General features: G+C 37.3%; 1 non-coding gene across 1 annotated transcript; it reads right to left on the bottom strand.

The window, feature by feature from the left end:
- Nucleotides 1-1285: 1285 nt before the first annotated feature.
- Nucleotides 1286-1391, bottom strand: LOC141681808 (small nucleolar RNA R71). Its single transcript, XR_012559231.1, has one exon. It is a non-coding gene; the product is annotated as a small nucleolar RNA R71 (small nucleolar RNA).
- Between the last annotated feature and the right edge of the window lie 22812 nt (nucleotides 1392-24203).

Genomic DNA, 24203 nt, shown 5'->3' with positions numbered 1-24203 from the left:
GTTAATCTCTATTAAAGCGATAGTGAATTTAGAGGTTTAGAACTTACCATGCTAGCATAGGTTCATGTATTTGTTATGCATGATTAATAGGTAATTTTAACCATCTCACTTACCCTATGTAATCACAATAGATAACTTGCACATTAAACCTTTATGTTGTCAAATTCTATAAACATATAGGGTCTCTACATATTTGGTTTATATTCAGCTTCTATCTCTTTTGTGGATGTCTGGTAGTAGGGTATTCGTGCAACGAAAATTGGCGTTTACTAGTTTCGTGTTATCTGATTAGATGTCATCACCATGGCATGCTAAGGTTAAAAACAATGACTTTGAATGAAGTAGTAATGAAGTTAGAATCCCATGTTTGTCTCATATAAGTAATTCAACCTCAATTCTCTTAGTTAATGGTATTTAATATAATCTCTTAGTTTAATCAAAACCCAAATTGTATTTGTCTTAGCATTGAACGATAGCCATATCATTGTTGTATAATTGCATAAATTGAATTTAACCTAAACTAGTCTCCGTGGGAACGAACTAGAAAGAATTCTATATTACTTGTGAATGCGTATACTTGTGTGTAATTTTAGCGCGTGTTTTCATCCTAACTAGTTTTTGGCACCGCTGCCTGGGACTCGGTGTTAAATTTTAGTTATGTGCTTGAAATTAGTGGTCGTTAAAGTTCACTGGCTTGGATATTTTACTTACTTGTTTGCTTGTTGCTTTTTAGGTACTCTCGAGAGCGTTTATGCTAACGCGTTCTCGATCTCGCAAGAGAACACTGGATAAAGCGGAGGAAGAAGTTGCAGAAGTAGTAGAGGAACTTCTTGTTAAGGAGAAAGTAGAAGAAGAAGTCTTGGTTGAGAAAGTTGAAGAAGAAGCGATTGTTGTAATGGGAGAACCAATAGCAAATCTGAAGGCTTTGATGGATTACTCTCAACCAAAGATCAATGATATTAAGTCTAGTATTGTCAGACCAGCCATCACGGCTAACACTTTTGAAATCAAGGCTAGCACGATTCAAATGGTGCAGAACTCGGTCCAGTTTGGGGGTTCTCCAACGGAAGATCCCAACATGCATATTAGAGATTTCATTGAGATCTGTGATACTTTTAAATTCAACAACATTTCTGAAGATGCTGTTAAGCTGAGGCTTTTCCCATTCTCTCTGAGGGATAAAGCTAAGTGTTGGTTGCATTCTCTACCACCAGGATCGATTACTATTTGGGAAGATCTTGCTCAAAATCTTCTTACTAAATTCTTCCCTATGGCAAAGACAACTGCAATCAGAAATGCTTTTACTCAATTTGCGCAGCAATCAGAGAGTCTTGATGTGAAGCTTGGGATCATTATAAGACGATGCTTAGAAAGTGTCCTCATCATGGGATGCCTGATTGGATGATTATCAACTACTTTTATAATGGCTTTGGAGTACAGTCTAGACCCATGATTGATGCAGCATTAGGTGGGGCCTTATGGGCTAAGAGCTATGATGAAGCTTATGAGTTGATTGAACTTATGGCTGCTAATAAATACCAGACCCTTCTTAGAGACTACCTCAAGGCAAGGTCGCAGGAATTCTGGAGGTGGATGTAGCTACTGCTATAGTTGCTCAGCTTAAGGCTTTAACGATGAAGTTAGATTCTTTGGCTAATTATGGGGTTAATCAGATCACTAGTGTTTGTGAGCTTTGTGCTGGTGCGTATGAGACGGAGCAGTGTGCTATTTCTTGTGAATCAGCTCAGTTCGTGAGCAACTTTCAGAGGTCACATCAACCAGTTCCATCCACCTATCATTCCAACAATCGCAATTATCCTAACTTCAGTTGGAGCAACAATCAGAATGCGGTACAACAGCCTTATTAGCAATATGCAGCAAAGCAATTCAACCCTCCTGGTTTTCAATAACCGCAATATGCACCAAGACAACAACTCCAACTTCAACAATCTAATAAAAAATCTGAATTGGAGGAGTTGAGGCTCATGTACAAGAGCCAAGCGGTTTCTATTAAGTCCTTGGAGAATCAAATCGGAAAGATTGCCAATTTCTTGCTGAATCGACAACCTGGTACACTCCCTAGTGACATAGAAGTTACAGGAAAGAATGAAGCAAAAGAGAGGGTTAAGACAATTATATTGAGGTCTGGGAAGGTTGCACACCCCGAAAAATCTCAAGTTCTAGAAAATGAAGTTGTGGCTGAAGAAGATGTGTAGAAGGAATCAGAAGTGGAATCAAGGAACAAAACTGTGGAACATACTCCTCCTGAGGGTAATACATGGGAGAAACATGTCTATCCTCCACCTCTTTTTCCTAAGAGGCTGCAAAAGCAAAAGTTGGATAAGCAGTTTGCTAAGTTTCTAGAGGTGTTCAAGAAACTTCATATCAACATACCTTTCGATGAAGATCTTGAACAAATGCCTAGCTATGCGAAGTTTATGAAAGGTATTCTCTCTCAAAAAGTGAAGCTTGATGACTTAGAGTCCATTTCTCTCATGGAGGAATGCAGTGTTGTGCTGTAACAGAAGTTGCCTCCGAAGCTTAAAGATCCCGGAAGCTTCAATATTCCTTGCACCATTGGAAACTTGTCGTTCAACAAGTGTTTATGTGATTTGGGAGCTAGCATCAATCTGATGCCTTTTCCTATCTTCAAGAAGTTGGATTTACCTGATCCAAAGCCTACATATATGTCCTTGCAGTTTGCCAATCATTCTATTACATATCCACGAGGCATTGTAGAGGATGTCTTGGTCAATATGGACAAACTCATATTTCCTGCTGACTTTATAATTCTTGATTTCGAGGAGGATAAAAGAATTCCCATAATCTTGCGAAGACCATTATTGGCTACTGGTCGAATCATGATTGATGTGCAGAAGGGTGAGCTCACTATGCGAGTACTGGATCAGGATGTGACTTTTAATGTTTTCAATGCTATGAAATTCCCTACTGATAATGAGGAGTGCTTAAAATTGAAATTGGTCGATTCTGTGGTTACTTCAGAACTTGATCAAATGCTAAGGTCTGATGCCTTGGAGAAAGCCTTGTTGGGAAATTCAGATAGTGAAGATGATGAAGGTGATGAACAGTTACAGTATTTGAATACTTCTCCTTGGAAGAGTGAAAGAGATATGTCCTAAGTCCAATCATGTATGAGGATTTAGGAATAACTTTTATGTAATATGTTTTGATTTCATTGATATTAATAAAATACTTGTTTTGTTTTTATTGTGGGCTCTATCTATTTTAAGTGTTTAAATAAGATATACCACAGTTTAGAGTAGAGCTTTTTATGGATAGTGATGAGATCATAATAATGAGACCTAAAAGATGATAACTCTAAACTTAAATAGTTCTTGGTCGTAGGATTACTAACTGGTAATTAATAATCCACAAAGATCGGTACATACTATGCTTGCTTCATTATGAAGGATGTCTGTTCTCATAGACATTTGTGTGGTGACACTATAGCTAGTATGTAGGTGCTTATTATAGAATAAGTTCACTGAACATGACTCACACAGCTGAAAAACTGATGGAGTTCACTCACGTGTCAGCAGTTGTTCACATAGTGATAGTTGTACAAGTATCCTTAGACTTGAGGTCATCATAGTCATCTTGTGTACACTGAACTATGTTTGGTTTAGTTCTTAGTCTCCAGGGACAATTATAAGGGCTCTACTGGGTATAGGAATTTGTACACGAAGATAGTGTATGATCAAATAAAGGATGTACCCCTTCAAGTGAAGGAAGATAATGTTTAATGTTGATCCACTTATGCTAGTTCAGGAATCTCTGGCCAGAGTGAATGAAATTAGAAAGGAGTTTCTAATTTACATTAAATAGAACTAAGCATAGTGAATGGGAAAGCAAGTGATTAAATAAGATAGGCTTGACACAAGTTTCATGCCTTGTATTTAATCGTGACATTGCAGGGTAGAAGGAATTGATTGTACGGTAACTACTCACTGAATAGGTTCTTGGTATTCTAAGCAGTGAATTCGTATTATCCGGATAGTAGCGATATGCTGAGAAGTATCCCTCACGATGTAAAATAAATATAATTAATTAATTAATAATATTTAATGAATTAGAGAATTTATATAAATAATGATAAAATAGTTTTATTATTATTTATTTCTACTACCGGCTTAATATTGAACCTACAGGGTCACACCATAAAAGAGAATGATTTAATGGTGGGAGAATTAATTAATAATGGCTTATAATTATTTATTTATGAAATAAATAATTAAGTGGCAAATTTAGTAATTGATTAAATGAGATTTAATTGATTATAAATTAATTAAGAAAAAGTTCTTAATATTATTAATTAAGAATTTAATTTTTGGAAATTAAATCCAGTGAGAGAATTATTTCTAAAGTATTTAGAAAAAGGATTAATAATTAAAAGGTGTTTTAATTATTAGTGAGAATAATAAAGGGTTAACAATAATAATATTTTATGGGAAAATTTTCAGCTGAAAATTTTGCCTATAAATATACTATTATAAACCCTATTTTTGCGTAAACCTAAAAATTACAAAAACCCCAATTCTCTCCACCTCCTCCTTCATTACATCGATTTCTTGGTGGATACCGGTGGAGTGCTTCATACTTGAGGAACAGCTGCTAGGGATCTCCGCTCGTTGTTCTTGGATCGCTTTTAAAGGTTAGGAATCGATCCCATATGTTTTAATCACGATTTGTATGCTTTTATTTGGATTTTATATGTGTAAAATTGTTTTACCATGCTTTCGTGATAGATAAAATCCTAAAAAGAGAAGGCTGGATATGCCTTTTGAATCTCTTGGAATGTCAGAACTCAAAATTGATGAGGGGCGTCTCAAGCCATCTATTGAGGAAGCTCTTACACTCGAGCTTAAACCTTTGCCTGAACACTTGAGATATACATTTTTAGGTGATACATCTACTTTGCCTGTTATTATTGCATCTGACCTTTCAGGTAGTGATGAGGAAAATCTCTTGTGAATTCTGAGAGAGTTCAAATCGGTAATTGGATGGACTATAGCAGATATTAAGGGAATCAACCCTTTCTTATTGCATGCATAAAATTCTGCTAGAGGAAGGAAGCAAGCCAACTGTTGAGCAATAAAGAAGGCTAAATATGATCATGAAGGAGGTCGTGAAGAAGGAAATTCTCAAGTGGCTAGATGTATGGATCATCTATCCTATTTCTGACAGTTCTTGGGTGAGTCCAGTTCAGTGTGTGCCAAAGAAAGGAGGCATCACAGTAGTTGCTAATAAGAAGAATGAGCTCATTCCTACTCGAGCAGTCACGTGGTGGAGAGTTTGCATGGATTACAGGAAGCTGAACAAGGCAACTAGGAAGGATCATTTCCCTCTTCCCTTTATTGATCAGATTCTTGATAGGTTGGCTGGGCATGAGTACTATTATCTTCTGGATGGTTATTCGGGTTATAATCAGATTTGCATTACTCCAGAAGATCAGGAAAAGACTACCTTCACTTTCCTGTCTAGTACTTTTGCATTCAGAAGAGTTACTTTTGGGTTATGTGGTGCACCTGCCATATTTCAGAGATGCATGATGGCTATCTTCTCTGGCATGGTTGATCAGAATGTGGAAGAATTAATGGATGATTTATCTGTGTTCGGGGATATTTTTGACGAGTGCTTGCAAAATCTTGGCGTAGTTCTTAAAAGGTGTGTTGAGACCAATCTGGTTCTCAACTGGGAGAAATATCACTTTATGGTGCAACAGGACATCATTCTTGGGCACAAGGTCTCTAATAAGGGTCTTGAGGTGGACAAAGCCAAGATGGGGGTCATTGATAATCTTCATCCACCAATTTACGTTAAGGGGATTCACAGTTTTCTTGGTCATTCGGGTTTCTATCGGCGGTTCATCAAAGACTTCTCTAAAATCTCTAAACTGTTGTGCAATTTATTGGAGAAAGTTGTCCCTTTCAAGTTTGATGATGAGTTTCGAGCTTCTTTTGAGAGCTTAAAGAAGAGTTTGATCACGGCACCTGTCATAAATGCACATGATTAGAATGAGCCTTTTGAAATGATGTGCGATGCAAGTGACTATACAGTTAGAGCAGTTCTTGGGAAAAGGAAGAACAATATATTCCATGTGGTCTACTATGCTAGTAAGACCCTCAATGGTGCTCAACTGAACTATACTACTACTGAGAAGGAACTCTTGGCCATTGTCTATGATTTTGAGAAGTTTTGATGTTATTTGCTTGGGACGAAGGTGACAGTTTTCACTGATCACGCTGCTATTCGCTATCTCGTCTCGAAGAAGGACTCGAAGCCTAGATTAATTTGGTGGGTTCTTTTACTATAGGAGTTTGAGTTGGAGATCAAGGATATAAAAGGTACTGAGAATCAAGTTGTTGATCATCTATCTCGGTTAGAAGATCCAACTACGACTTCGCAGGATTATACATTGATAAATGAGTCTTTTCCCGATGAGCAGTTGTTTGGGTACAAAAAGAAGAACCGTGGTTCACAGACATTGTGAACTACCTTGTGAGCAACATTATGCCCCCAGACTTATCTTCTGCTCAAAGGAAGAAGTTTCTTTACGAGGTGAAGTGGTACATGTGGGATGAGCCGTTTTTGTTTCGTCAAGGAGCTGACCAAATCATTAGGAGATGCATTCCATACAGCGAAATGGAGGTATCTTGCAAGATTGTCATTCGACTGTTTATGGAGGCCACTATGGTGGAGAAAAGACAGCAGCTCATATCCTTCAAACAGGATTCTTCTGGCCTACATTGTTTAAGGTTGCGCATCAATTTATTTTGAAGTGTGATCGCTGCCAGCATGTTGGTAATATTTCAAAGAAGAATGAGATGCCTCTTAATGTGCTTCTCGAGGTTGAGGTCTTCGATGTTTGGGGAATAGACTTCATGGGGCCATTTGTCTCATCTTGCAATAATGATGTGAAGGTAGTGCTCCATTTTCTTCACAAGCAGATATTCATAAGATTTGGAACTCCAAGAGTCATAATCAGTAAAAAGGGATAACATTTCTGCAATCACAAGTTCACTGCTATATTGCAAAGATATAATGTGAATTATCACATTACTACAGCCTACCATCCTCAGACTAATGGTCAAGCTGAGGTGTTTAACAGAGAGATCAAGTGAATTCTGGAGAAAGTTGTATGTCCATCGAGGAAGGATTGGTCTTTTAAGTTGGATGAAGCTATTTAGGCTTATCAAAAGCATTCACGACTCCACTAGGCATGTTACCATTTCAGCTGATTTATGGTAAAGGATGTCATTTGCCTGTGGAGCTAGAACATGAGGCATATTAGGCTTTGAAGAAATTGAACCTTGATATGGATGCAGCTGGTAAGAAGAGGATGCTTCAATTGAATGAACTTGACGAGTTCCGACTTCAAGCGTATGAGAACAATAAAATGTATAAGGAGAAAGTCAAGAGGTGGCACAATAGGGGTTTAGTGATCAAATCATTTGTGCCAGGGCAATCTTTTGTTCAACTCTCGTCTCCATCTTTTTCCTGGAAAGTTGAAGTCGAGATGGTCAGGGCCGTTTGTTATCAAAACTGTGTTTCCAATGGAGCAATGGAAATTTTTGAGAATGATCCTGGCGAAGCATTCAAGGTAAATAACAGCGTCTGAAGCACTACTATGGGAATACGAAAAACCGTGAGGTGGTTAGGGCCGTTTTATTGTCCACCTGATCTCGGGATTCTACGTCAAGCTAGCGATATAAACCAAGTGCTTCTTGGGAGGCAACCCAAGTTTGTTATACATTAGTAGGAAGAAAAGAAGATAGAAGGAAGAAGAAAAAGTAGAAGAAAAGACAAAAAAAATCAAAAAAATAGAAAGAGGGTGTTTTTTCCAAAAGCACGGCGCGCCCCCGCTACCTGGCGGGGCGGCCGCGCTGAAAGTATAGAAGCACGGCGCGCCCGTGCTGGGAAGCGGGGCGGCGGCGCTGGAACTCCAAAGACACAACGCGCCCGTGCTGCCTGGCGGGGCGGCCGCGCTGACCCCCTGTAGGAGAAAAAAACAGAAAAATGAAAATTCAAACAAAAATAAAACCCCTAGCCGATTCCCACTCTTCCCACTACCCTAATTCTTCTCCTGTTAGGAATATGTGTATTAGTTTGATGATAAGTTAAACAAAATACTTAAGTAGAAATCTAGTGTTTGTAGCCTCAACGGATAAGACCATCTTGGCTATCCGTTGAAGGAGTAGCTTTACTTAGCAATTAGTTTAGTATTGTAGCACATTTCATTTTCTGTATTCAAGCTGCAATTCTTAGATGTTGTAGGAAATTATCAGTCATGTTGACTACTAATGATATGCAAATAGGAGGGTCAATTGTAAATATTTCATGCCTTGTAATTTTGTATAAGTGAAGAAGTATCAACGGATATTGAAGACCTTCAACGGAGAAGAAACAAAGCTTCAACGGATGTCTCCAATGCTTCAACGGATAATATCCATCAACGGATAAGTGTTTCAATGGATAAAAGACTTCAACTGATAATGCATCAACGGATAAAAGCTTCAACGGATAAAGCCTCAACAGATAAGGCATCAACGGATGAAAGCTTCAACGGATGCTTAGTTCATTAGCAGTTGACAGTGACAATTCACAAGCTGACAGAGGCACATGGGTTGACAGAGACAAACTGGAATGTGGAAGCCTCTAGGAGGAATCAAGAAAATGCAGCATTTCCATTCTGATGCAAACAAGGAAGAATTCAAAGATCTACAGCCAAGACTAAATTGCATTTGATAGAGAAATGAAGAAGAAACATGTGAAGAATCTTTTTAATTGTATTCACTTGTAAACTTGGTGATATATAAACCAAGTAGCAGCTAGTAATTAGAGATAGATTTTCAAGAGCTGTTTAGAAATATCCAGAGAGAAAATCATCTAGTTTGTACTAGGAAGCAGCTGTGATTTAATTCTTTGAATCACAGATTTTCTGAAATAACACATCTCTGGTGGAACAACAAATCCACCAGAAAAGTTTTTAAGTACTTTTTGTTCTTTACATTTGTGTTTGAATATATATCTGTCTATATCAGCTTCAAGCAATTCACACACATTTGTTCACTTAAACACTTAGCCTTAGAAACTGCTCAAAACTTGAAAAAGTTTTAAGATTTACATTCAACCCCCCTTCTGTAAATCTCATTGTTAGTCCACTGGGAATAATAATTGGTATCAGAGCAAGCTTTTAACATACAAAGAGTTTAAAGATCTATTCTGCTAACATCATGAGTAAGAAGGATATTGGTGTAAAGATTCCAATCCTGGAGAGAGATAACTATCATCACTGGAAGGTGAAGATGCATATACATCTTCTCTCTCAAGATGAAAGCTACATCAACTGCATTGAGAATGGTCCTCACATCCCACACAAGGTGGCCACAGCTGCTACTGCTACAGTTGTTGTTGGACAGTCTATTCCCAAGCCAAAGGCAGAATGGACTGTTGAAGATATTGAAGAGGTCCACAAGGACAAGAAAGCCATGAACATTCTGTTTAATGGCCTGGATCAAGATATGTTTGACAATGTCATCAACAGCCAAACTGCTAAGGAAATTTGGGATACTGTGCAGCTTATCTGTGAAGGCACTGAGCAAGTTAGAGAAAACAAAATGCAGCTTCTCATTCAACAGTATGAATATTTTCATTTTGAAGAAGGAGAATCATTGAATGATACCTTCAACAGATTTCAGAAACTATTGAATGGATTAAAGCTATATGGGAGAGTGTACCAAGTCAAGGACTCCAATTTAAAATTTCTAAGGTCTCTACCAAAGGAATGGAAGCCTATGACTGTTTCTCTAAGAAATTCTCAAGATTATAAGGACTTCACACTTGAAAGATTATATGGAATTTCGAAGACTTATGAACTTGAGATGGAGCAAGATGAGCTGTTGGAGAAGGGAAATAGAAAAGGAGGATCAGTTGCACTTGTAGCTGACAGTGAAAAAGTTGAAGCCAGGAATGAAGAAAAGATAATGCCAAGTCTCAAAATTGGCACAAGCAAATCAGAATCAAGCAAGGGTAAAGAGCAAGTTGCTGAGGATGAAGACAATTCCAGTCAGGATGAATCTGATGATATTGATGAACATTTGGCCTTTCTGTCCAGGAGGTTTGCAAAGATGAAGTTCAGGAAAAACACAAAGTTCACTAAGCCAAACAAAAACATGGTCGACAAATCAAAGTTCAAATGTTACAACTGTGGCATTGGTGGACACTTTGCAAGTGAGTGTAGGAAGCCAAATTCTGAGAAAAAGAAATTTGAGCAAGTTGATTACAAAAAGAAGTATTTTGATTTGCTCAAACGAAAGGAAAGAGCTTTCCTCACTCAAGATGATTGGGCAGCAGATGGGGCAAATGAAGATGATGATGTGGAATATGTCAACCTAGCCCTGATGGCTAATTCTGATGAAAATGAAACTAGTTCATCAAGCAACCAGGTAATTACTACTGATCTCTCCCAGCTTTCTAAACATGAATGCAATGAAGCCATAAATGATATGTCCAATGAATTATATCATTTGCGTGTTTCCCTTAAATCACTAGCTAAAGAAAATACTAGGATCATAGAAAATAATGTGTTTTTAAGTGATAGGAATGCTGTGTTAGAGAGTCAGGTAATTGAGCTTGAAAATATTAAACTTAAATGCTTGACTGTTGAGAGTGAGCTAGAAGAAGCTGTTAAGAAAGTAGAAATTCTTTCTAAACAGTTAGAAAGTGAGCAAGAGGTAATCAAGGCCTGGAAAACATCTAGGGATGTTGGTGTTCAAATTGCCAAGGTTCAGGGAATTGAATCATTCTGTGAGGATGTCTAGAAGAAAAATAAAAAGAAGTTAGAATTAATTGATGGATTGTCAACGGATGTGGAATCAACGGATGATGAAAGTTATCCGTTGAAGGAAGAAAAAGAGCATCCGTTGAAGGCTCATCAATTAAAACAGGCAAGTAATAAAAATCTTAATAAGAAGAATGATTCAACTCTCAAGAACTTTGTCAAAGAAGGAGCTAGCACATCCAAAGATGTCAGTAAGGTGAATATAGGACACATGACTTTAGATTAGCTGAAAAATAGGCTTAAGTTGGTTGAGGATAAGAAGGAAACTAAAAGAAAATCTAAAAGAAATGGGAAGGTAGGGATTAATAAACATAACAATTACATACCTGATAGGTATGCTCCTAGAAAAAGCTGTGTGCATTGTAAAAGTGTTAATCACCTATCTGATAATTGCAAATCTGTCAAAAATACTCCCATACCTTCAAATCCCTCAATGCCTAACATGTCTATGTCACCTCTGCATGCTATGTCTGTTATGTCTCATCAGAATCCTCATGCACATTTTGCAAACATGCCATATATTAATAATCCTTATTTTACTGCATTTAGTATGCCTCACATGCCATACAATATGCCTATGTGGAATAACATGTTTGCACAATCTATGCCTTATCAATCAAATGTGCTAAATGATTCTGTGACTAACCTTATACTTCAACCAACCACATCCGAGATCAAGGTTGACCCAAAGTTACCTAAATCAAAAGATGCAGGAGGAATGAAGTCTAGGAAAAAGACTAACAAGGCTGGACCCAAGGAAACTTGGGTACCAAAATCAACTTGATTGATTTTGTTGTGTGCAGGGACAAAGAAGGAATCCATGGTACTTGGACAGTGGTTGTTCAAGACACATGACAGGAGATTTCACCCTGCTCACTGAGTTTAAGGAGAGAGCTGGCCCTAGCATAACCTTTGGAGATGACAGCAAAGGATTCACTATGGGATATGGCTTGATTTCAAAAGGAAATGTCATCATTGATGAAGTTGCATTGGTTGATGGTCTCAAACACAACTTATTAAGCATCAGTCAACTATGTGACAGAGGGAATACTGTTTCCTTCAATTCTGAAGCATGTATTGTCACAAGTAAAAAGGACAATAAAGTGGTTCTAACTGGAGTTAGAAAAGGAAATGTGTACTTAGCTGACTTCAACTCTACAGATGCAGAATCCATTACTTGTCTTTTCAGTAAAACAAGTGCAGTTGAAAGTTGGCTATGGCACAAGAAACTATCCCATTTGAATTTCAAGACAATGAATGATCTAGTCAAAAAGGACCTAGTTAGAGGAATGCCTCTAGTGGAATTCACAAGGGATGGACTGTGTGATGCTTGCCAGAAAGGAAAGCAAAAGAAAGTATCATTCAGTAAGAAGCTTGAATCTGCAATTGATGAACCTTTACAACTGCTGCACATGGATCTTTTTGGACCAGTCAATGTATTGTCAATTTCAAGGAAAAGATATTGCCTAGTGATTGTTGATGATTTATCTAAGTTTTCATGGGTCTATTTTCTTGGATCAGAGGATGAAGCTAGTGAAATCATTATCAATCATATCAAGCAAGTCAACAATCATCCTGATTTCAAAGTAAGGAATATTAGGAGTGATAATGGAACTGAGTTCAAGAATTCAACCATGAAGTTGTTCTGTGAAGAAAATGGGAGCATGCATGAGTTCTCAGCTCCAAGGACCCCACAACAAAATTGTGTGGTGGAAAGGAAGAATAAATCACTAATTGAAGCTGCAAGGACAATGCTTGAAGAGTCAAAACTCCCAACCTACTTTTGGGCTGAGGCTGTTAACTGTGCATGTTACACTCAGAATATTTCTCTAATCAATCAGGCAAAATGCATGACTCCCTATCAATTATTCAAGAGAAGAAAACCAACTTTAAACTTTCTGCATGTCTTTGGTTGCAAATGTTACATCTTAAGGAATCAATCTGATCACAAAGGAAAGTTTGATTCAAAGGCTGATGAAGGAATATTTGTTGGTTATTCTGCTGGAAAATCATATAGGGTCTACAATCTAAGAACCAACATTGTCATAGAATCTGTGCATGTTGTGTTTGATGATAAAAAGATTGATGGACTAACAGATGAGGGACATCATGAAGGACTCAAATTTGTCAACATTGAGATATATTGTGATGATAGTGAAGATGAGAATGATGAAGAAGGCATCTCAAGAAGAATTCAGAATCTGCCTTTGGATAATGCACAAAATGCTGCATCCGTTGAAAGTCATAATTCAGCTTCCGTTGAAGGAAGCAATGCAGCATCCGTTGAAAGACAAAGTGCATCATTCGTTGGAGTCCATAATGAAGCATCCGTTGATCACAGTCTATCAACGGATAATCAACTCACTTCATCAGTTGATAGAACTCCCAATTCCTTTCAAAGGATCAGCAACTCAGGGGGAGTTTCAACCAATCAACATTCTATCTCACATCATGACAATACTGAAGCAACCTCATATAGAGCTAATCTACCACCTCAAAGGAAATGGACCAAGAATCACCCTTTTGAACTAATCATTGGTGATGCTACATCTAAAGTGCAAACTAGAAGGGCTACTCAAGATGAATGTCTGTACAGTAGCTTTCTATCACAGGAGGAACCTAAGAGAGTGGAAGAAGCTCTATTGGATCCAGATTGGATTTTAGCAATGCAAGAGGAGCTAAACCAATTTGAGAGAAACAAAGTATGGAAACCCAAGTCAAAGAACAAGAGTTTTATTGACACAAAATGGGTATTCAGAAACAAGATGGATGAAAATGGCATTGTCATAAGGAATAAAGCCAGATTGGTTGCTAAAGGCTATTCTCAACAAGAAGGAATAGATTTTGATGAAACATTTGCTCCAGTTGCCAGACTTGAAGCCATCAGAATCTTTCTAGCCTATGCAGCTAATGCCAATTTCAAAGTCTATCAAATGGATGTCAAGAGTGCATTTCTAAATGGGGAATTGGAGGAAGAAGTTTATGTAAGCCAACCTCCAGGATTTGAAGATCCAAATTTTCCAGACTATGTGTATTATCTGTTGAAAGCACTCTATGGACTAAAGCAAGCACCTAGAGCCTGGTATGAGACTTTGTCAAAATTCCTTCTAGATAATCACTTCACAAGAGGTACTGTTGACAAAACTCTCTTCTTTAGAAATGTTAATGGCTCTAAGATACTTGTACAAATTTATGTAGATGATATTATATTTGGATCTACAGATGATAAGCTTTGTAAAAAGTTTGCTAAATTAATGCAAAGTAAATATGAAATGAGCATGATGGGAGAGCTAACTTATTTTCTTGGTTTACAAGTTAAACAAGTTAGTGGTGGAATCTTCATTAGTCAAACTAAATATATTTATGATCTTTTAAAGAAGTTTGACTTAATGGATTGCTCATCTACAAAAACTCCCATGGCCACTGCCACTAAGCTTGAATTAAATAAGGCTGAAAAGTCTGTGGATATTACAAGTTATAGAGGCATGGTTGGCTCACTTTTATATTTAACTGCTAGTAGACCTGATATAATGTTTTGTACATGTCTCTGTGCTAGATTTCAAGCTGACCCTAAAGAATCTCACTTAGTGGCTATTAAAAGAATTTTCAGATATCTCAAAGGGACTCCAAATCTAGGAATTTGGTACCCTAGAGAGTCTGGTTTGGATCTAATTGGCTACTCAGATGCAGATTATGCAGGTTGCAAAATAGACAGGAAAAGCACAACAGGCACCTATCAATTTCTAGGGAACAAGCTTGTGTCATGGTTCAGTAAGAAGCAAAATTATGTTTCCACATCAACAGCTGAAGCTGAGTACATTGCTGCTGGAAGTTGTTGTGCACAGATACTATGGATGAGGAATCAACTATTTGACTATGGTCTGACTGTTGACAAAATTCCAATATTCTGTGACAACACAAGTGCCATTGCCATTACTGAAAATCCAGTGCAACACTCAAGAACCAAGCACATTGATATCAAGTACCACTTCATTAGGGAACATGTGATGAAAGGTACAGTGGAACTTCATTTTGTTCCAAGTGAAGAACAGATTGCAGACATATTTACCAAGCCACTTGATGAATCAACATTCACAAGATTAGTAAGTGAGCTAGGTATGCTTAATTATTCATAATTCATGTCATCTATGTAATCTGCCTTGAAGCCTGAAATGAATTTGCTGCCCGAACAAAGTTGGCTTTAAGTAAGACTTATCCTATCAACGGATATTCCCTATCCGTTGAAAGCCAAAATTGTTCTATCAACGGATGTTCATTATCCGTTGAAAGACAAATACATTTCTGGTAATTTTATCCTTCAACGGATAAAATGGTGTTGATCATCAACGGATAACTATTTACCTTATCCGTTGAAGTGTCATATCAGTTACTATAAGTGAGTCACAGCCGTTGATTCTTTTACTCAACCGTTGATACAGATATACAGTGTTGTATGTATTTGTATTTAAGGTAGTTTTCAGAATTTCCACAGTTTTATTTATTCTTGAACGGCTGTAACTTACTTAAAAGTATCATTTAATCATTTTATTTACGTTTTAATTCAAGAAAGTATAAAAGCCCATTGAACTCTTATTTTCACTTTACGCTTTCTTGCAATTCCTATTCTCCTTCTCTCCCAAAATTCTCAAGTTTTTCTCTGCAACCTCTACTCACAACAATGGCACCAGTAGTCAAAATTATGTCTCAAACAGGATTTGTTTATGAAAAGAATGATTTCGTAGCCTTGGTTGAAAAGAATGAAGCCCATTCTGATTATCACAAGATGATGGACTTCATCAAAAACTGCAAACTAAGCTATGCAATGCTGGAAGCCCCAACCATCTACTGTGAGGTGATTGAGGAGATTTGGACAACTGCAGAGTTCAACTCCACAGATATGACTATTGCCTTCTCTCTCAAAGGTAAGGACTATTGCATTAACTGTGATGATATACAATCTTGCTTTAAGTTGCCTGAGAATAATGCCATGACACCACACATTGATAAAGATGTATCTGCTATGCTAGATTCCAAAGGGCTATGCTTTTGATTCTGCTAGTTTAGGAAGTATTAGAAGGAAAGGCCTTAGGAAAGAATGGAGTTTTCTTGGAGATGCCTTCATTAAGGTTTTCTCTGGGAAGATTAGAAATTTTGATGCCATAACTTCATCTCTTGTTAATATGCTCTATATGCTAGTTTCTGATAGGTACTTTAATTTTAGCAACTGTGTTATGCTAGAATTAGGTTCCAGATTAGGTAACAAAGCTAATAGACCACATAACATCTACTATGCTAGATTCTTTATGTTATTGGCTAACCATGTTGCTGAAGGATTGGTTATATCAAATGAGAATAATAAACTCAAATGCTGGGCACAAGAGAAAAGGGTCCTTGCAGACCTTGTGAGGATGAACCTCAACAGCCAGGTGCCATTGGTATATTTGCCAATCATGAATGCACCACAGGTAAGTGAGGTAAACACTTCTATAACTCCTACTATTTCCAACCCCATTGTTTCTTTGCCTTCTAGTGTGGCCATGGAATCTGTGTCTCTGTCCAAACAGGTTCCTACCAAAGCCACCAAAACTAAAGTTTCAAAACTTAAGTCAAAGAAAACTACCTCTGTTGTTTCTCAAAAGACAACAGTTGTAACAACTACCATAAACCCTGAAGGGAGTGAACAGGGTGTGAGTGGTGAGGGGAGGGGTGAACATCAAGAAACCCCCCAGGATAAGGTGGGAGAGGTGAGTGGTACCCAAGCCAGCCAAGCCACAGTCTCTCAAAAGACTATGGTGGTTCAAAAGGAGTCCAACACATCCCTAGTTGCATCCTCCCAAAAGGATGTAACTATTGAAAATAGTACCCAACCAGGGACACAGAACAAAAGAGGGAGGGACACTGAAGCCACACATTCACCAATTAAAGCCTTTTCAAGGAAGAAGAAGGCCAAGACCCTAGTTTCCACAGAAGGGACACACACAGCACAGATACATCCACCTGTATCTGAGCCTTCACAAATTCAGTGTAATAACCCCAATTTTTGGGTAATTTTTGAAACCCTTATGAATAGTGTTTTTGCTGAATGAGAAAACTTTTCATGACACACTATGTAGGGGTTCTGATATGGATATTCTGAGATTTTATTAGTACTTTATATGGGATATAAGTGTATGTAAAGATCGTCAGAATCCAAATCCGAACACTTTGATTTTTCCCGGAAATCCACTAGATACGGAAAGAATTGAGAAAAAGGTAACAGGATAAAAAGGATTTAAATTAAAGGATTATAAGAGAGGATCATAAAAAGGAATATAATGTATTGAGAAAGGATAAGGGAACCTAAGTAATAAGATCCCAGGTATGATCCCTCAAACGATAAACGAAAACGAAAGTTAAGCGAACCGTATAACAGATCAGCGGTCATTAGGCAAACAATTAGGAAGTTAATCAAAGGGATTAGAGAGGATGATGTCACCCAACCAATGAGAAGAGGACAAGGAGGGGAGGATGACATCATGAGGATGACACAAGCATGACATAGAAGGGAAGGAAGTGTGGTTGAATTATAACCACACAAAATCAAGGTTAATTAAGTCATTAACCAAAAACAACACAAAAATCAACCAACCAAGCAAATCATTTCATTTTCATCAAACAAAACACAAAAAATCTCTTTCTTCCCAAGCTAACTCTCGGCTTCTTTCTTAAAATTTGAAGATCCAAGCTCCACCACTTATTATTTAGCAAGGTAATTATCTAAGCTTCCCCATGGATAGTTACATACTTCCTATAAGTTTAAGCTTCTAATTCCAAGCCAATCTTTTTCTATAAATCAAGGAAGAAGATGGTGAATAGTAACCTTCAAGAAATAACTTTAGTTTTCTTGAATTTTTATGAAAGATTAAGGTTATACAAGCAAGGATCAAGGTTCTTTAGGCATTCAAAGCTCTTGTGTTGTGTTAAAAAGCTTCAAGGAAGGTATAATCTCTTAACCAAGCTTTGTTATTGAATGTTAAGAGCATAATATGAGTATTTTAGTTCATGAGAGGCTTGATGGTTGTGTATATAGAGATTAGTGAGTTTTGGGATGTTGTTGGATTGGTAAATGTTGTTGTTTTGATTAAAAGAACTTAAGTATGATTAAAGTTAAGCTTAGGCATAAGTATGAATGATTAAATTGAATTGGTTGGGGTTGTTATGATGTGATGAGGATGGATGTTGGTTGTATGTTGGATTTGAGGTTGATTTGGAATGGTTTTGAATGGTTTAAAATATTGGAAATCGCGTAAACATAGCCGTCGTAACGTCCGATTTTCTTTGGACTGTTTTTGTGCATAGCATTAGGACCCGAGAACCCCCTGCTTGTTTAGATAGCTCATGTTACGAGCTTCGTTTTGATATGTAGTTCGTTCAATTCCGATGCACGGTTTAGGAGAAACGACCGTTTCAAGTAACGGCGTTTCGCGAACGAAACTTTTCCCCTCGCCTTACTTTGAAACATAGGTTAAAGGCCAAAAAGGGTTAATTAATGTATGAAACATTTATGGTAAGTGTGTTAGGCAGTTGGTAAGACACTCGCGAAGGAATCGCTTTAAAACTCGTAAAGGTTAAATTATTAAAAATGGTGGAGCCGAGGGTACCCGAGTGACTTAAGCGAATCAGTGAGCGCAAAACAAGCGTTAGAGTCTAAGTTAGTTAAAGTATAGATTTACAAGTGATTTTGGTTTAATTCCAACTTACTTGTTGTTTATAGGTTACCAGACTCGTCCCGAGCCTTTTATCACCCCAAGTCGCTCAGGCAAGTATTCTATCCGTTATACTGTTGTTGTGATGTATACATTTGTATATGCATGATCTTGCGATAAATGCATATTGGTTATTTAGCAAATTCTTGCGATATATTGTAGCATGTGATATGGTATATATGCATGCCTGTTTCATATTCTTGAAATATATATCTGTTGGTTCAGTTGATAATACCTATGCTAGAGAATAGCGGTAACTTGCATATACCCTTAGTATAGGGACCCAAAGGTGAAAATATTTTCTAAAACCGGGAGTCGAGGATCCCGAGTAGATTTTGTATATATGGATATGGATATATATATATATATATATTTATATATATATGGTTATAGTTTTCCAAACTATTAATCGAATAAGGTTTATTCGATAACTTTAACTTTATTTTATTATTGAATATTATTTCGAATATTATTCGAAGGCGTATGACTCCTTTTATTTATTTATTTGAATATTATTTGAATATTCATTCGAGGGCTTATGACTCTTTTATATTATTTATTGAATATTATTTGAATATTTATTCGAGGGCTTATGACTCTTTTATATTATTTATTGAATATTATTTGAATATTCATTCGAGGGCTTACGACTCAGTTTATATTATTTAATGAATATTATTTGAATATTCATTTGAGGATCTATGACTCCGATTATTTGCTGAGGTATATTCTTTATTTTATTAAAGAATAAGGTGTCAATAATCAAACTTATTTTCGATTATTCAAATAAAGATAATACTTTCATATAAGTATATCTTTGGTCATTTAATACTCGTTTCAAGTATAAGTTTTAATACTTCTACTTCAATTATTTTTATAAAGATTATTCTTAATGGGAATATTATTTAATTAATAATATTCAGTCATTTTCTAAATATTCTGGGGACTGATTTACTTCATTAAATCAGCTTTACTCCAAACACTCTATAAAGTGTTTTCGAGTCTTCAAAATGATTTTTAAAGTCAGAGCGGATCCCAAAACTCATTTTTATATTTAAGATCTTCCTTTTTTAAGGGGATTTAAATACTCGCTCAAAACCTGGGGAATCCGGCTCTGTGGTGTATTTTATATTCGCAACGAGGTTGCAGTTTTGGTAAATGAATTGATTACTTGCCCAATGTTCGGGAAGTAAGCCCATCTAATTGAGTCGGCATAAGCGACAGGCCGGGGTACGGTCTATGAATGTGTAAGTGGCTGGGTGGCAGTCCATCAACGCGTAAGAGGCCGGGTGGCGGTCTAGCACAAGGTCCTTATGAGGCCAGGGTGATGACCGGTGGGGGATTCATCCATCTACTAGTAGAAAAGGTTACTTATTGGTATCTTTGCCTGATCAGCAAGATATCTGGTTTATGCCAAAATTCTTTTCCTTTCCAAAATTCATTGGATGTTTCAAACTCTGTTCATACTTTACATAACAGAGGTTCCAGGAAATGTTTAAAGAGATATATATGTGGATATATATATATATCGGGACTAAATAAAGTATCTCATAACTTTTTTTTCATTCAATAATATTTTAAAGATTGAATCTATTCAAGTCTTAAATTGTGGTCTCATCTATGGGATGTTTTTTTTTAAAACTTATAATACTTTGAACGGTGGTAGTTCAAGTAGCTTTATAAAGGATATAAGTGTAGTGAAGTATTGGTAACTTCATTCCTTGTTTTTACTTATATCTAGTAAGTAATTATCTTACACACGATAAAAGATTCTAGTAAGTATCCATTTAGATACTTATATTATTGTTATCACTATGTATTATCTTGCGAGCTGTAAGGCTCACTCTTGCTTTATTTCTTCATCACACAACAACAGTTAGGAGAGATGGCCAGACTCCAGCAGACCCAGCGCAAGCGCGTGGGAAGCGTCCCGCGTCTTCCCGATGATGTTGTAGCTGCTATAGCTGCAGAGGTAGATCCATTGTAGTTCAGACCATCTACTTTTGAGAATCAAATTATGTATAATTATAACTTGTGGCAGATAATGGCAATTAACTGTAAATTTATCAAGTAATCATTTTGGGTTGTAATAACTTTTAAATGATGGATTCAAAGACTTGTACTTATTTCAATTTCGTCTCTGAGGCTATAACGGGTTGTGGTGTATGTTAGTATGGGGTCACAGCATGAGGTTATTTATTATTAATTAAGTGAAGTGATATTGTGGAAAGAAAGACCGTGACAACCCGGATCCCCGACCCCGGATCTGGGGGTGTTACAGAAATGGTATCAGAGCTAAGCGTTATAAACCTCAGAGATGACGGGACGTTTAGATAATAAGTTCACTAAGACAATAAGAACTCTTTCCAAGTTCATAGTCGGGCTACCTAACGTAGTTTTGACAGTTAAAACCCTTATGGGAACCCTTATAAATATCGTGATAGGAGCGTAGTTCGTTATCGTATATGGTAGCGGGACTCCGAACCCTGAGGTTGAGGAGCAACATCGCGATGATATTTTATTACTAATTGGAGATCGGATTGTGGATCCGATAGAGTGTCCTAATGCAGGACCGGATGATGTTGATATTGAGGATTTAGCGGTTGAGGATGTTGTCCTAGAAGGGATAGTTGTTGAGGAGGATCCCATGGAGGATCCTGACAGGATTGGATAAAGGACCACTGATGAATTGATGACCATGGTTTGGTCGACTACCAGAGGTAGGATTGGCCGGTCACTACCGGAGGTTCGTTCAAGTTGTAAAGATAGTAGCCCCTTTAACGCGGCTTACTCGTAAGACTGAGAAGTTCGAATGGACAGAGAAATGCGAGAACAGCTTTCAAGAATTGAAGCAGAGGTTGGTGATGGCCCTTATGCTGGCATTGCCGAATGGAAAAGGAGATTTTGTGAAGTGTAGTGACGCTTCGCACAAGGGCTTAGGGTGCGTGCTTATGCAACACGGTAAGGTAATCGCGTACATGTCAAGACAATTAAGGTAATATGAAATTCGATATCCCCGCCCATGAGCTTAGGCTCGTGGCAATAGTTTTACCCTAAAGATTGGAGGCACTACTTGTATGGAGAGAAGTGCAAGATTTACACAAACCATAGGAGCTCTAGTACCTTTTTACGTAGAAAGAGCTCAACATACGCCAGAGGAGGCGGTTAGAGCTAATCAAGAATTATGATTGGGAGATTCTTTATCATTCGGGGAAAGCCAATGTGGTGGCTGATGCCCTTAGTAAAAAGGAGAGACTCAAGATGATAATGACTTTGGGAGGGTTGATAAGAGATTTTGAAAAAAAAAAAAAAATTGGAAATAGATATGAAGGTAACCGGAGCCGGTACCGAAAAGTTGTTTGAGATTGCAATACAGCCCGAATTATTGGAAAGGAACATATTGTGCCAGAAAAAGTGATGAATGAAGGCAGAGAGCCAACAAATAGATATGAGATTAATACCGAGAGAGATGATAAGGTAAAAATGAGGTATTCCTATAGAATTTGGGTTCCGAAAGTTCAAGAGCGTAAGGATGAGAACTTAGATGAGAGCCATAGTTTGAGGAATAAGATTTAGAGCAAACCCTGAACGTGATAGTCAGGGAGGTCGCCATCAAGATAGAAGGAACCCATGACATAATGGAGTGGAAAATGAGGATTTTAAATTAAAAGATGACCCCAATTATGGGGAGTAGGATGAAACATTTCATACTAAGGAAACAGAAAGTCGAGTAAGGAAAGGAGACCCGAGACGGTACTCCTATACGGAAATTCATGGACTTGTCTAAAAAGAACTTAGACTATTATCCCCAACCACCACCCTGAGGAGACAGTGCGGTGAGAAATTCTTTCAGGACCTTTAAGTCGCTAAGCTCTCAGAGTTCCATGGAACAAGCTGACCCAGCCGAGGCAAGAGCCTGGCTAAAGGAAATATAGGAATCATTTGAGATTCTAAATGATTGACGAATCTCAAAAGGACTGTTTTTGTCACTTACCCTCCCAAGAGAGAGACCACCCGCTGGTGAAAGGCCAAGGAAGGCACGGAGCAATTGATTATAATAAACTGATTAAAGTTCAGCCAATTGTTTTCGGGAAAGTAATTCCCAAGGTTATGGAATAGTGTAAAAGCTTTAGAGCCAGAACAAAGGCAGACGAGTATGATGAATTATGAATCTAAGTTATAAAAGTTATCAAGATTCGTTCTGAAGACACGAATCCAGAATGACGGGATGTTTGAAATCAATGCTTATGTTGTGTTGGTTCATGAAATAACGATAAGAGAAAGGAATATAAAGGCAAGAGAGTTTGAGGAATGATAAGGGAGTTGGGTATGAGGAAACCCTAAAGACTCGTAGAAATAGAAATAGAAAAGTATGCATTCGTCAGGATGAGGGTGATTCACCATGAGTTAAAATTGATGGTTGAAGGCATAAGAGTTATGTATATTTTATCCCCTTTAAGTTGGGAGGATTCGAGGAAACCTTGAGGTAATTCGAAGGACAAATAATGAGACGCGGATAGACTGAGGAGACAAGAAAGTAAGAAATTAAGAAAATTGGATGAAGGAAGTGACCTTCAAGAATGGGAAATGTAAGACCGGTGGCTTGATACCCAGAAAGGGAGACGCCAGGTATGAAAGATATCCCAACATTGAGGTGACTGTTGAGATAAACAACAAAAGTAAATAAGGAATTATTAAGAAGAAGTTCACGTTGAACATGACCAATATCTTCCAGAACATCCTTGTTATCGTTACCAAATTAGGCAAGACAAGCGGATAACCGTTGTTATCTTTTAGAGGCCATATGAATTGACCTCAATTTGAATAAGGATGCTATTATGAAGTTAGGTATAGACTATCGAGGTGGGAATGATGAATATGATAATCTATCAAGGAAATATGACTTGATTTATTCGTGGAAGGATGCAGGTACCTTTTAAAGGTGGAATTAAGGATAGAACATTGGTAACTTAAAATGAATCCTAGGGGACTGCATAAAGGTTGGCATGTCACCCTTAATAAGGATAGTATGAGTTTTGACAGTATGATTGGGAAAGGGTTAAGGTAACAACAACCTTTAAGAATCAGTGGAGAAATTTTGCAGAAGTATATAGACAATGGTTCTACTATTAGTAAATGGTATTGTGATATGCCCTGTATCTAGGGAATACAGGAGGAACGATTGAAGGATAACCTTAGAGGTTTTATAAGGAAAAAGGTAATATTCAAAATTCTCAAGAATAGAAATGTGGATAAAGGAAATATGACGTAATTATAATGATGCCAAGTGGGGCACGTGTTAAACCACGAAAAAGTATGGATCGAACCAGTAATGGTCGAAATTGTTCAGGGCAATTAGGACTTAAGATAAAAAAAAATGTTCTAAGTATGATTGAGAGTCAGTCTTGACAGTGATTAGCCTCTAAAGACTGAGGCAATAACTTATGGAAAAATGGTGATATTTTTTTTTCTTTTTCCCATCTGATTTTAATGAAAACATCTTCACTCAAGCAGTGATCGGAAATAAGGTAGAAAATTTATTTGGAGGTGGTTAAAATGACATTGACTGTAAGGAAATTTTACTATCAGGAAAGGCC

Source organism: Apium graveolens, chromosome 8 (genome assembly GCF_009905375.1).
Source record: "Apium graveolens cultivar Ventura chromosome 8, ASM990537v1, whole genome shotgun sequence".
Taxonomy (NCBI): domain Eukaryota; kingdom Viridiplantae; phylum Streptophyta; class Magnoliopsida; order Apiales; family Apiaceae; genus Apium; species Apium graveolens.
This window is presented reverse-complemented; position numbering and strand designations above follow the sequence as displayed.